The sequence below is a fragment of the Etheostoma cragini genome, unplaced genomic scaffold (assembly GCF_013103735.1).
Source record: "Etheostoma cragini isolate CJK2018 unplaced genomic scaffold, CSU_Ecrag_1.0 ScbMSFa_4662, whole genome shotgun sequence".
In the NCBI taxonomy this organism is placed as follows: Eukaryota; Metazoa; Chordata; class Actinopteri; order Perciformes; family Percidae; genus Etheostoma; species Etheostoma cragini.
Window position 1 is genome coordinate 19,533 of NW_023269055.1, and position 11,306 is coordinate 30,838.

At 40.6% G+C, this 11,306-nt stretch overlaps 1 non-coding gene across 1 annotated transcript; it reads right to left on the reverse strand.

Annotated features, from left to right (window-relative positions):
* Nucleotides 1-4,604: 4,604 nt before the first annotated feature.
* Nucleotides 4,605-4,692, reverse strand: trnay-gua. The gene is given in 2 exon segments: nt 4,605-4,640; nt 4,656-4,692. It is a non-coding gene; the product is annotated as a tRNA-Tyr (tRNA).
* Between the last annotated feature and the right edge of the window lie 6,614 nt (nt 4,693-11,306).

The following is an 11,306-nucleotide window of genomic DNA, read 5'->3' on the forward strand; positions in this document are numbered from 1 at the left end:
GAACATGACAATGCTACAGACTGTAAATGAAGATGGATGTCATTGTAATCACATTCAGATCATCTCAAATGGAGACACAGATGGTTATTGGGTTCATAAGTGCTTCCCTTTGGGGTTGTCTTGGTAGTGAGTTCATCATCAGACATATCTCTGAACAAATACAAAGACAGTCTATTTCACAATTATTCCCAACAACAGTAAAATGCAATCATCTGGCAGCACATGACACAAGCACTGTGTTTGGGTACACAACTTACTGCAGTTGTTTATGCAGTAAGTGCTACTTGTTGAGGTAGTTTTGCTGACCTTTGAAGTCCATGATTTCCTCCATGAAGAAATGTTTAAAAGGACATTCTCCCTGATTACTGGTTGAACAATGCTGAAGTGTTTTCTAAGTCATTCCTATTACCCTAACTTTAGCATTTAACTGGCTTAAAAATCAGGTTCCACCAAGATGTGAACTCAGATCACTAGATTCAAAGTCCAGAGTGCTAACCATTACACCATGGAACCTTTGAAAGTGCTACAAGGGTTTGCTTCTTTCATAATATCCAAATGTGTGATGTTAAAGGCACACAACAATCACAACAAAGATGAAAAAGCAACAATTATTGGCCAATTTAAGTCATTTAGTTAGCTAAGTGTTCAGAAGATGTGGGAAAAAGCAAGTCAAGAACAAGTTTTAAAGGACTTGCCACAGACAGAATACAGCAGCAGATATGTCTTCTGTGTACAAACACATGGGAACTTTGCATCTGTTGACAATAAAAATGCTCACAAAACGCTTGACTTGCAATTGCGTTTCTTGCGTACATTCATGTCCTCTTAAATACAAAGAACTGCTAAGTTCTTTATTCCCAATGTCAACTCTCAGACATTAGTTCCAGATGAAAACAAATTGCTGTCAGAAGTGCGATTTGAACCCACGCCTCCAGTGGAGACTGCTACCCGAAAGCAGCGCCTTGGACCGCTCGCCCATCCTGACTGATTGATGAGACTTTCAGCAGGACCTGTTTAAAAAATTATAATATAGTAAATTAAACATGTCACGATAGAGTAGGTTCTAAGTCATCCATGTCGTACTTAACAAGGGAAGGTTTTTCAACTGTCAGTCCAAATATATGGGCGTTCATGGAGACATGGAAGAAAGTCACCAGGGTGGCGTTGTGCTTGGCAATACATTGCACGGGATGTGAAGGCAATGTGCAATAAAGGCTAAATCCTATGGCGGGAATCAAGATTCACCAATGTTTCTGTCCACAGTGTCCACCTGAATCCAGAAATGTCCCTGCCAGATGGGAAATAGACTGACATTTGGGTCAACATTGTGCAATTATCTTCAAAATGTCCAAATGAGTCCACAAACATACCTGCCAGATGGGAAATAAACTGATAACTGTCTTCATGGTCTAAACGTGTCAAATTTTGCCATACAATGCCCACATTGAGTCCAGATGTGTCAGTTTTGGTTCCTGATCCATGCTTTTACCCCAAAAGTGCACAACTACGCCAAGGGCAACTGGACTTGGTAAAAAGGTCCTCAGCAGATGTTTTGTCTCTCATCCAAGAGACTTCTTTAGTTGTTTTTTTACACAGAAAGGGTTGCACACAAAGTGCCCAGATCCATATCTGATAATTGAAGGTTGTGAGGAAAGGGGGGTTCGAAAGCTAATAGACCATTCAACAAGCAATTCTGATACACTATACTGGCCCATTCAGGATAAGCACTGTCTACTCTGACTGCAGCAACACAAGTTCAAATTTGTGTTTTTATGGCGATTATGAGACTAAATGCAAAGTGTGTATCCCCCATGCAACTCAAAGCCTATCACTTCCAGTCAATACTGTCAAATTTGGACAGTATTGGTATATAGGTTGACAAATAAAGCAAGTAACCACACAATGAAAACTACGGCAACGACCGGGAATCAAACCCAGGTCGACTGCTTGGAAGGCAGCTATGCTCACCACTATACCACCATCAATGGACAATGCAATTTCTTCATTTGCAACTATTACATAGCTGGAAGCCAATGTGATGTAACTGGAATCATCCATCAATCACCTTGCTGAGAGGGAGGCTTAGCAAATTACCCCTTACCCCTGTAATGGGCACAAACCCTCTGGTCCTCCTTTTCAAAGAGGGGAACCACCATCCCGGTCTTCCACTCCTTAGGCACTGCGACAGACCTGTTGAAGAGGCGTGTTAACCAAGACTATTGACATACCTGCTGTAACACCCATAAAAATGAGCATGAATACAGTTAAATAGATCTACTACAATGAAAACTGTAAAATAAGTACAAAGTGCTTGTTTGTGTCACAGGAGGTCTACCAATACATCCCATATTACCTTATTACCATAGCCTTATGCTATTGAAGGCACACAACAATTACTGGCTAACTAAAGTCATTTAGTAAGCTAAGCGTTCACACAGGATGTGAAACAAGAAAAGTCGAGAATAAGTTTTAAAGCTCTTGCCACAAACAATGAATACAGTAGTAGATAGGTCTACTGTGTACACATGGTAACTTTACATGGGTTGATAATGCAGATAATCACAAAAGGTGCGGCTGTACTTGTAATTCAGTATCTTTGCGCAAATTAATGTCCACTTTAATGTAAAGAAAAGCTGAGTTCAAGCTTCCCAATACCATGTCTCTGAAATTAGTTCTAGAGGGAAACAATTCATGTAAGAAGTGGGATTGGAACAATAAAAAAATCAACCTCTAAACTGTCCACATCTAGGCTAACAGGTAAAACGGTTTCTTGGCTGTTTGACTGAAAACAGTATGTTGGTAGTGGCATGTTGAGCTGTGACCTGTACTTCATGTGAAAGGAGCTCCAAATTAGTTTAACATATTGAAAATATTTCCACACGGTTGACCCAAATGTCAGTCTATTTCCCGTCTAGTAGGCACATTTCTGGACACAGGTGGACATTTTGGATAGAAACCTTGGTGGATCTTGATTCCCACCACAGGATTTAGCCTGCATTGCACATTGCGGTACAGACTCTGTAAGATGCCTGAACATCCCGCGCAATGTATTGCCATTGTCAAGCACATTTCCACACTGGTGACTTTCTTCCGTGTCCCCATGAACCCATATATTTGGGCTGACAATAGGGAAACCTTCCTTTGATAACTATGACCTGGATGACTGAGAACCTACTATATCATGACAAAGTTTACTTAACATATTATTATTTCTGTGAGAGATCCTTCTACACATTGGATTATTCAGTCAGGATGGCTGAGCGGTCCGAGGTTCTCCAAGGTGCTGTGTTCAGGTCACAGTCTCCACTGGAGGTGTAGGTTCGATATTGGGGATGTTGTTTTTGTTTTGTTTGTTGTGGTGGTGTAGCTTGGGGGAGGGGGTGATGAGATAATTGACACAATCATCAGGGTGACACAATCATCAGCACAAATTTGCCCACTGACTAACAACCGTACATTCCCCTACCTACCTCACATACGCTCCTTTGGTTGCTTGGCCATTCTTATCAAATATGGCTGCCAAAAATGAGGCAATGAGAAGGAGTGGGCTGGACATAGAACGGTGTGTGCTCTCTGAACGGAACATCAGAACAGCTGTCGCTCATTTGTTTGTTTGTGGTCTTGTGTGTATTTTTTTTTAGTTTTACACAGTTGAGTGCCTTTTTATGTGTGTGATATGTAAGTTATGGTTCTAATGGTTGATAATGGTTTGTTAATATTTTTATTTTTATGTTTTTGCCTGTTATGTTTGACTTATTGGGAAATAAAGACAGATTTTAGTTAAAAAAAAATATTTCTGAAGATCAATGACATTCAAAACGATGCAGTCACAATGGTTGGTAAAATTTCAGACAAACTAACAATTTGGTCTTCAATCGCAATAAAAACAATGTTGGGGAACTGTAAGGGGGGAGAAGGGGAAAAGGGGGAGGGAAGCAAGAGGAAAAAGGAGGAAATGAGAGAAAAGATGAGAAAGATGCTATTTTACTCACAAAGTGTAAGAGTTTTATTATTTCTATTAAGTCAGATTTTAATTTAATTGCTAAAATTGGAATGTTTCTGAGAAATAAGGGAAGCTTAATGTAGATCCAGAGGTCACAGGTTCGATCCCCACCTTGTGCCAGAAGACTCAATTACACTGTCCACAACTTTATTGTTCTACTAAACAAAGTTTTAGAAGAATGAGATATTAAGAAGCTTGTGAAACAATACTATATTTTGTCAATATTAAAAGTAAGTCTTTATAATAAGTATTGTTTAGTAATAAATACTTTTCTTTTTCTTTAAACAATGTATGACAGGTAAAACCAAGCATTTTTAGTTCTCTTTTCTCTAATAGCAAGTATGTCATACACTAATCATTGCAGCAGAGTAGGGTGTATTAAGGCAAGTCATATGCTCAGCAGTGTGTAGAATATAATTTGGAATGATATTGAAATTGTCTGTAGTTCTTTATTCTGTCAGGGCTTAACTCTATTGCCCCCACCTGTTTTCTTGTTATGTCTCGGCAAGAAGTATTATGCCTTTGGGTCATCCGTCCATCTCTACATCAGAATCAGAAATTCTTTATTGATCCCCGAAGGGAAAATCTGGAAAAACAGTACTCCTTCGAGCCAGATTTGAACCAGCAACCTAAGGATTTCAGCTTTATGCCTCTACAGTCCTCCGCTCTACCAACTGAGCTATCAAAGGGCACTGATACATATTTTCGCACCTCCCATTCTTGTGAATGTGATAACACGGGATCCCCTGGAGGAAATTTCTTCAGATGTTGCAAACACATTCACATGAAGTCGCAGGTCAATTGACGAGTATCCCACCCAGAAAAGAGATTTTAAACCTGGAAAGAGCCATTTTTTATTTCCTGTGTGGTCCAAGTGGGAACGAATGCAAAGACAAGTGATGAAGAAGTCAAAGGAGAAAGGAGGGAAAGGAGTGTCCAACTTTATATTGTTTTTAGGGAGCAGATTTACAGCTATACACATAACAGCAGCCACGGCCCCATCCAGAAATCCTAAGACTGCTGCTTTGGCACGGTTCTGGATGGGATCATACCTCAGAAGATTGAAGATCTTACCCTCTGATCTTAAAGTACCTGGGTCTTTTACCCTGCCACAAACCTATGCTTTTATCCAGACCTTTTTAAAACGTTTTCACCTTGAGGAAGAAGAACTGTATTTTTTTTATAACATCTCATTTCAGCTGTGCAGGAGCGGGATCCAGTGAGTCCAGTGCGGGTGATGGCTTTGAGGCATTTGCTTTGGGAGGGCCGCTCTGCCGTAGACCTGTGGGCAACGGCTGGCTCCTTGCAATTCCCGTACTTACCAGCAAGGGAGGTCCTCACAGCACAGCTAGTGCTATATGGGGCGAGGCCAAAGAAACAGATACTAGCATGTGACTTTGCAAATGAGTGGCTCACCCTGGCCGCCATCAAAGATACCATTTGGACCTCCAGAAACTTGCTGGTAAGAAAGCACATGCAGATCCCATTCCCTCAAAACGTGAATGACAGATTTTCCAGCACCTGGACTTGAACAGACCGTGTAGGGGTAATGGCTTTTTACAGGGAATATGCCAAAGAAGATGTTCACAAGTTAAGCCGAGGTAAATGCTCGGCCCATATTCTCACAGACCTAAAACTACTCACTTAATGCTGGTTACAATTTTCTAAAATAAACAATGTCAGAGTAAAATTGCAAAGAGTGAAGGGTGTTGATAACATTTTTTAACGAGGTATTGGCTCATTATTGCTTCAGTAGACTCCCTCCAAATTATTCGAGGGTAGGAAGGAAGCTCACATAGATGCTCACACAATGACATTGTTTGGAGCGATGTCATTGGCCCAGAGGGTCATATGCAGGTAACCTGGGACCGGATGTTATTTTACGCTGGCTACTCTGTGAAGAAGCCGGGCCTTTTTCATTCCGCCTTTGACTGACTGTGTGAGAGAAACAGAATTTATGAGAGTTTGTTTTCTTGAGCTTGAAAAAGGCATTTCTTTATGCCTAAACGCGTGACTCATTTATTATATAAAATATTTTCATTTTTTCACCATCACGTCACCATATTTTTTGTGAGATAGTTTTTATTTAAAAACAGTTATTTTTTTTACCTGGCTTCCTCACCGCGGAGAATGGGGACCCAAGACTGGAACTATGGATGGCAAACGGTGAGTCATAAACAGGGAAGAAAGAAGAATAAAACACAGAACCCCCAGACCACATATACCTCACCTTACCTAGTCATCCTACAGCCATCCCTCTTACGCTGGCGCGGCACGGGAAGACCAGCACGGCGACTCCCGCCACCTCCTAAACAACACCGGGAGAGCTAATTACAACGGGTATAACGGGAAGAATAATGCCGAATGCCAGAACAATTTTAATAACACTTCCCAGAGGAAGGGCTGGAACAACAGCCTCCCACAGCACCGCCAAACTCAAAAAAATGGATCCAGCCGCCGTGAAGCTCCATGGCGTTGCAGACAGCGCCCACAGCAGCGGCAGCAGCAGCAGTAGCAGCAGCGCCAACAGCAGGGCCAGCAATCCAGCTGGGGAGACGGGAACCGCCATGGAGGGAGGTTTGTCCGGCCCCAAACAAACGAACAACAAAAAAACAATGATAATGATCCATACTCTATTATCAGGACGGGTAATACACAGAATTATTAAAGCTGCACACCAATTGAACAATGTGTCCTCTCCTGAGACACCACCGACTATTGCCAGGATGACTCAGAACCTCATAGACGCCATCAAACCGGCAGACCCTAAACCCACAACAAGCAGCATCGTTGAGGGTTATGCAAAAAATTGGGAGTACACAACCCTGCTTACCCTGAGGCAGCACTATCAGGAGAATATTGAAAATAATTTCCAGATTTTGCAGCAGCTTAGCACTAGTAACTGGAGGAAGAACTATAAGATTGCAGCAGCCTGGTCCCGCAGCCATTTTGGCAGGAAGCTCTCACAGGAGATGTTGGACAATGTGTGTGCCAGAATAGTTGCTAACACACAACACAACTCACACCCGCCTCCAGGTCCAGGATAGGACACCACTCCAACAGAGACCGGCACGCAGGCTTCCCAGCCTGAAACCAAAAGACATGGATGAGGTTAGCGCCGCTGCACTGAGCTTGTTGCTGCGGTCAGAACTGGCCTCCCTACCCAGGGCCCAGGTACAGAGTTTACTCTCTTTTGCCTCGCCCACAACAGCACCTGTCTCAGTGGCCCCTGAGAACAGCCCCTTCAGCAGAGATGGCAAAAGTACTCACTTTCCGTAGTTAAGTAGAAGTACAGATACTTTTGTTAAAAAATACTCTGGTAAAAGTGGAAGTTCTGATTAAACTTCTTTACTCAGGTAAAAGTAACAAAGTACAAGCTTGGAAATTTACTTAAAGTATAAAAGTAAAAGTAGCCTTGCGAATGACAACCATTTTTTATGCAAAGCTACCCGGACCAAACACATGTTACTAGAGAGCACGCTGAGGAACTTCAGTTGACATGGAGAACACGCCTTTATATGGCAATGGCTACATTTTAAATGGATGTCTGCCAATAGGCCTCAAACATCAAATATATGATTATTATGACAGAAACTGGGACTCCAGGTTAATAAGATTCTGACTCATTAGCAAGATATGAATTCAGTTGGGATTCTGTGAGAATTCACAGATCTAGTTTCTATCTCTAATTTTTCCCCCTAACATGTAAATTAATCTACATTTGTGTGTGCTCAAATATGGCTTCTGGAAAGAAAATAAAGGATTAAAATATGAATGACTAAACAGACACTAATGAAACAAGGGGCATCTGCTATATAGTAAGATATGTGCAATGTAGTAGCAGTGATATATACTGGTAATGATAAGAATAATATATATGTATGAATAGTAAGTAGAAGTATGTGCAGGCTAAATGGTATGAAGAGCAGTAGAATATAGCTATGTATAGAACTACAGTATACCAGCATTTGACTTTGGAAATCAATGGCTCACCCTGGCCACCATCAAAGATGCTATTTGGACCTCCAGAAACGTGCTGGTAAGAAAGCACATGCAGATCCCATTGCCTCAAAAAAAGGTGAATCACAGATTTTCCAGCACCTGGACTTGAACAGACCGGGTAGGGGTAATGGCTCTTTACAGTGAATATGCCAAAGAAGGTGTTTACAAGTTAAGCCGAGGTAAATGCTCGGCCCATATTCACACAGACCTTAAACTACTCACTTAATGCTGGTTAACTTGATCCTGAACAGCAGAGCAGAGTGGCGCAGCGGAAGTGTGCTGGGACCATAACCCAGAGGTCGATGGATGGAAACCATCCTCTGCTACTTCCTTTGCTTTCTATCAGCGTTAAGTCTATTTCCAGCTTGTTGATGTTTGGCAAAATATCTGTTGCTGCAAGTGTCTTGAGTGAAATGTTTCTAGCTGCTGAAGAGTAAACTCAAGGGCATGTCAAGTTTAAAATGGAAACTACAGTGCTGATACCTGTCATAACACCCACAAAACTGGAGCATAATATGTAATATCTGTACAAATATTAATTTTTGCAATATTACGTAGGTAAAAAAAGGCAGTCCCTGAAATTTGCTTAATGTGAGAATTAAACCACTTGTCCTGATCAAAGTTAACTCCAAGATTTCTCACAGTGGTGCTGGAGGGCAGGGTGATGCCATCCAGAGTAACTATCTCTTTGGATAATGTGTCACAGAGGTGCTTGGGCAGTTCAGTTTTAACTTAGTTTAACATTAGAAAATGACAGGTCATCCAGATTGTTTGTCTCTACAACTCTCAATAAGTTATTTACACTGCTGAAAAGCATTTTACATTGTTTAATTACCTTCACTGCTAAAAGCATAATAAATAAGATGTAAAATATTTCTATAAAATGAAATAGTTTAATTTTTTAGAGATATTTTATTTTTCCGTTTCATTTCTATTCTTCTATAACATGAATTGACAATTTTATTCACCTACAGTAGCACTACTGCTGTTGTTTTACAGCAGACTACCGCAAATTCCAAAAATACAGTAAATAAATGTAAATTAAATGTTACTACCCATAATGCAATGCATATTACAGTAATAAACCGGAAAAGATAGTTATGGTATTTTACAAGTACGTAAGGTATTTTAAGTAACTGTAGAAATTACAGCAAAGTCTAACCGTGTTGGGTATGTACGTAATTAAAGCTCTGATTTAGAACCAATGTCGGAGATCGTACAGATCTTTCTGAAGACCTTCACTGGCTAAATACCAAATCCCACAGCAGGAGTTGAACCCGGGCCACCTGGGTGAGAAGCAGGAATCCTAACCGCTAGACCATATGAGACTGACTACACGCTAACAACAGGGATTCCATTAATCAATTCAGACTCTGCGTGGAAAAAGGCCTTCTCTTGAACGTGAATGACAACGCTTCTTAAGTAAGTTTTATCCTGAAGCTTTTGATTGTTCTTTAGGTTTTTATCTGCTTTAACTATTAACGGACAGCGGGGCACAAAGCAGAGCAGAGCGGCCGTTAGGGAGGAATCCTCCTCCGTGTTCAGCTCCATTTTGAACTGGAGGTAAAAAACGTAACGTCGGAAGTTTATGACGAATAGAAATGTTGACAGGTGGATTTCTGTTAATAACAAAAACAACTATAGTCAATAGAAAAAGAAAATATATATATGAAAACCCGTCTTGGTTCATCTTTCCACTGTTCCTACAATCTCCACTCTGGTCTGGTTGGAAACTGAAGGATCTAAACTAACAGGATGTTCCTCTTTAACTAAAAGGTCTATCTCTGTAGGAATCCATCCCATAATGTTGTCACACACTTAGAATAATAATCTGAGTCTGTCAGCAGCAACAACACAACCTTTAGTGGACGCTGACTTTACCTTTAAATTAGGAGTTTAAACAGAGACACAACAGGAAGAATAAATCCATCAAATCAAGTCCCCAATAATCAGCATGCGGCCTTGTTTTATTTCAGGTAGTCAGCATGGAGCTGTTCCACATTCCCAGACATTTAAAACAAGTCAATCATTGGCATTATTCTACGAGTCAGTTAATTAAATCAGCTGTTTCCTATTTGAGCTGCTCTGTTTCCTGCTGCTCCATCATTCTTTAGTGTCCTCTGGAAACAGGTTGCTGTCCTTTATGTTTCTTTTGGATGACAACATCAGTGTCTTTGCTTTAGTCTGAAGAAACTCCAACAGATTTAAAACCACATGCAGTCCTAGAAAATGCAAACAGGGAATGGAAAATGTTGGACAAAGAATATGAAATGAAAAGTCCCCAAAGTAGGAAAATATAATGTTAAGCTACCAAAACAACAATAACTGGAGAGCATCCAATTAAACCGACTTCCAGTATATGGATAATGAAGAGAGGAATGTTTGGATATATTACAGATTCATTTTATTTTTAATTAACCTTTATTTAACCAGGAACAATCCCATTGAGCTACAGTAACTCTTCTTCCAGGGAGTCCTGCCAAGACAGGCGGCGATAAGTTTCATAATACATAAAAGACAGGACAATGGTTCCATAATACACCACAAATCTCTATAGATACTACAACACAGACAAGATATTACACTTAACTTAAGACACTGCATACATGCAACTTAAAACCGGTTGCACTGACATTTAAACTGGATTCAAAGTCCAGAGTGCTAACCATTACACCATGGAACCTTTAAAATCGTTGCAACGGTTTGCTTGGCAGTTTCTTTCATAATACCCACATGTATGATCTTGAAGGCACACAACCATCACAACAACAATAAAAAACATTTAGTTAGCTAAGCGTTCAGAGGATGTGGGAAAAAGCAAGTCAAGAACAGGTTTTGAAGACATTGCCACAGACAGAATACAGCAGCAGATATGTCTTCTGTGTACAAACACATGGTAAATTTGCATCTGTTGACAATAAAGATGATCACAAAACGTATTACTTGCAATTGCGTTTCTAGCGCACATTCATATCCTCTTAGATAGAAAAAACTGCTAAGTTCTTTATTCCCAATATCATGCCTAAGACATCAGTTTCAGATGAAAACACTAGTTGTCAGAAATGGGATGTGAACCCACGCCTCAGGTGGAGACTGCGACCTGAATGCAGCGCCTTGGACCGCACGGCCATCCTGACTGATCCAATAGATGTTCAGTAGGACCTTTCTCAAAAAATATAATATAGTTAATTAAACACGTCATGATATAGTAGGTTCTCAATCCTCCATGTCATAGTTAACAAGGGAAGGTTTCTCAACTGTCAGCCCAAATATATGGGCGTTCATGGAGACATGGAAGAAA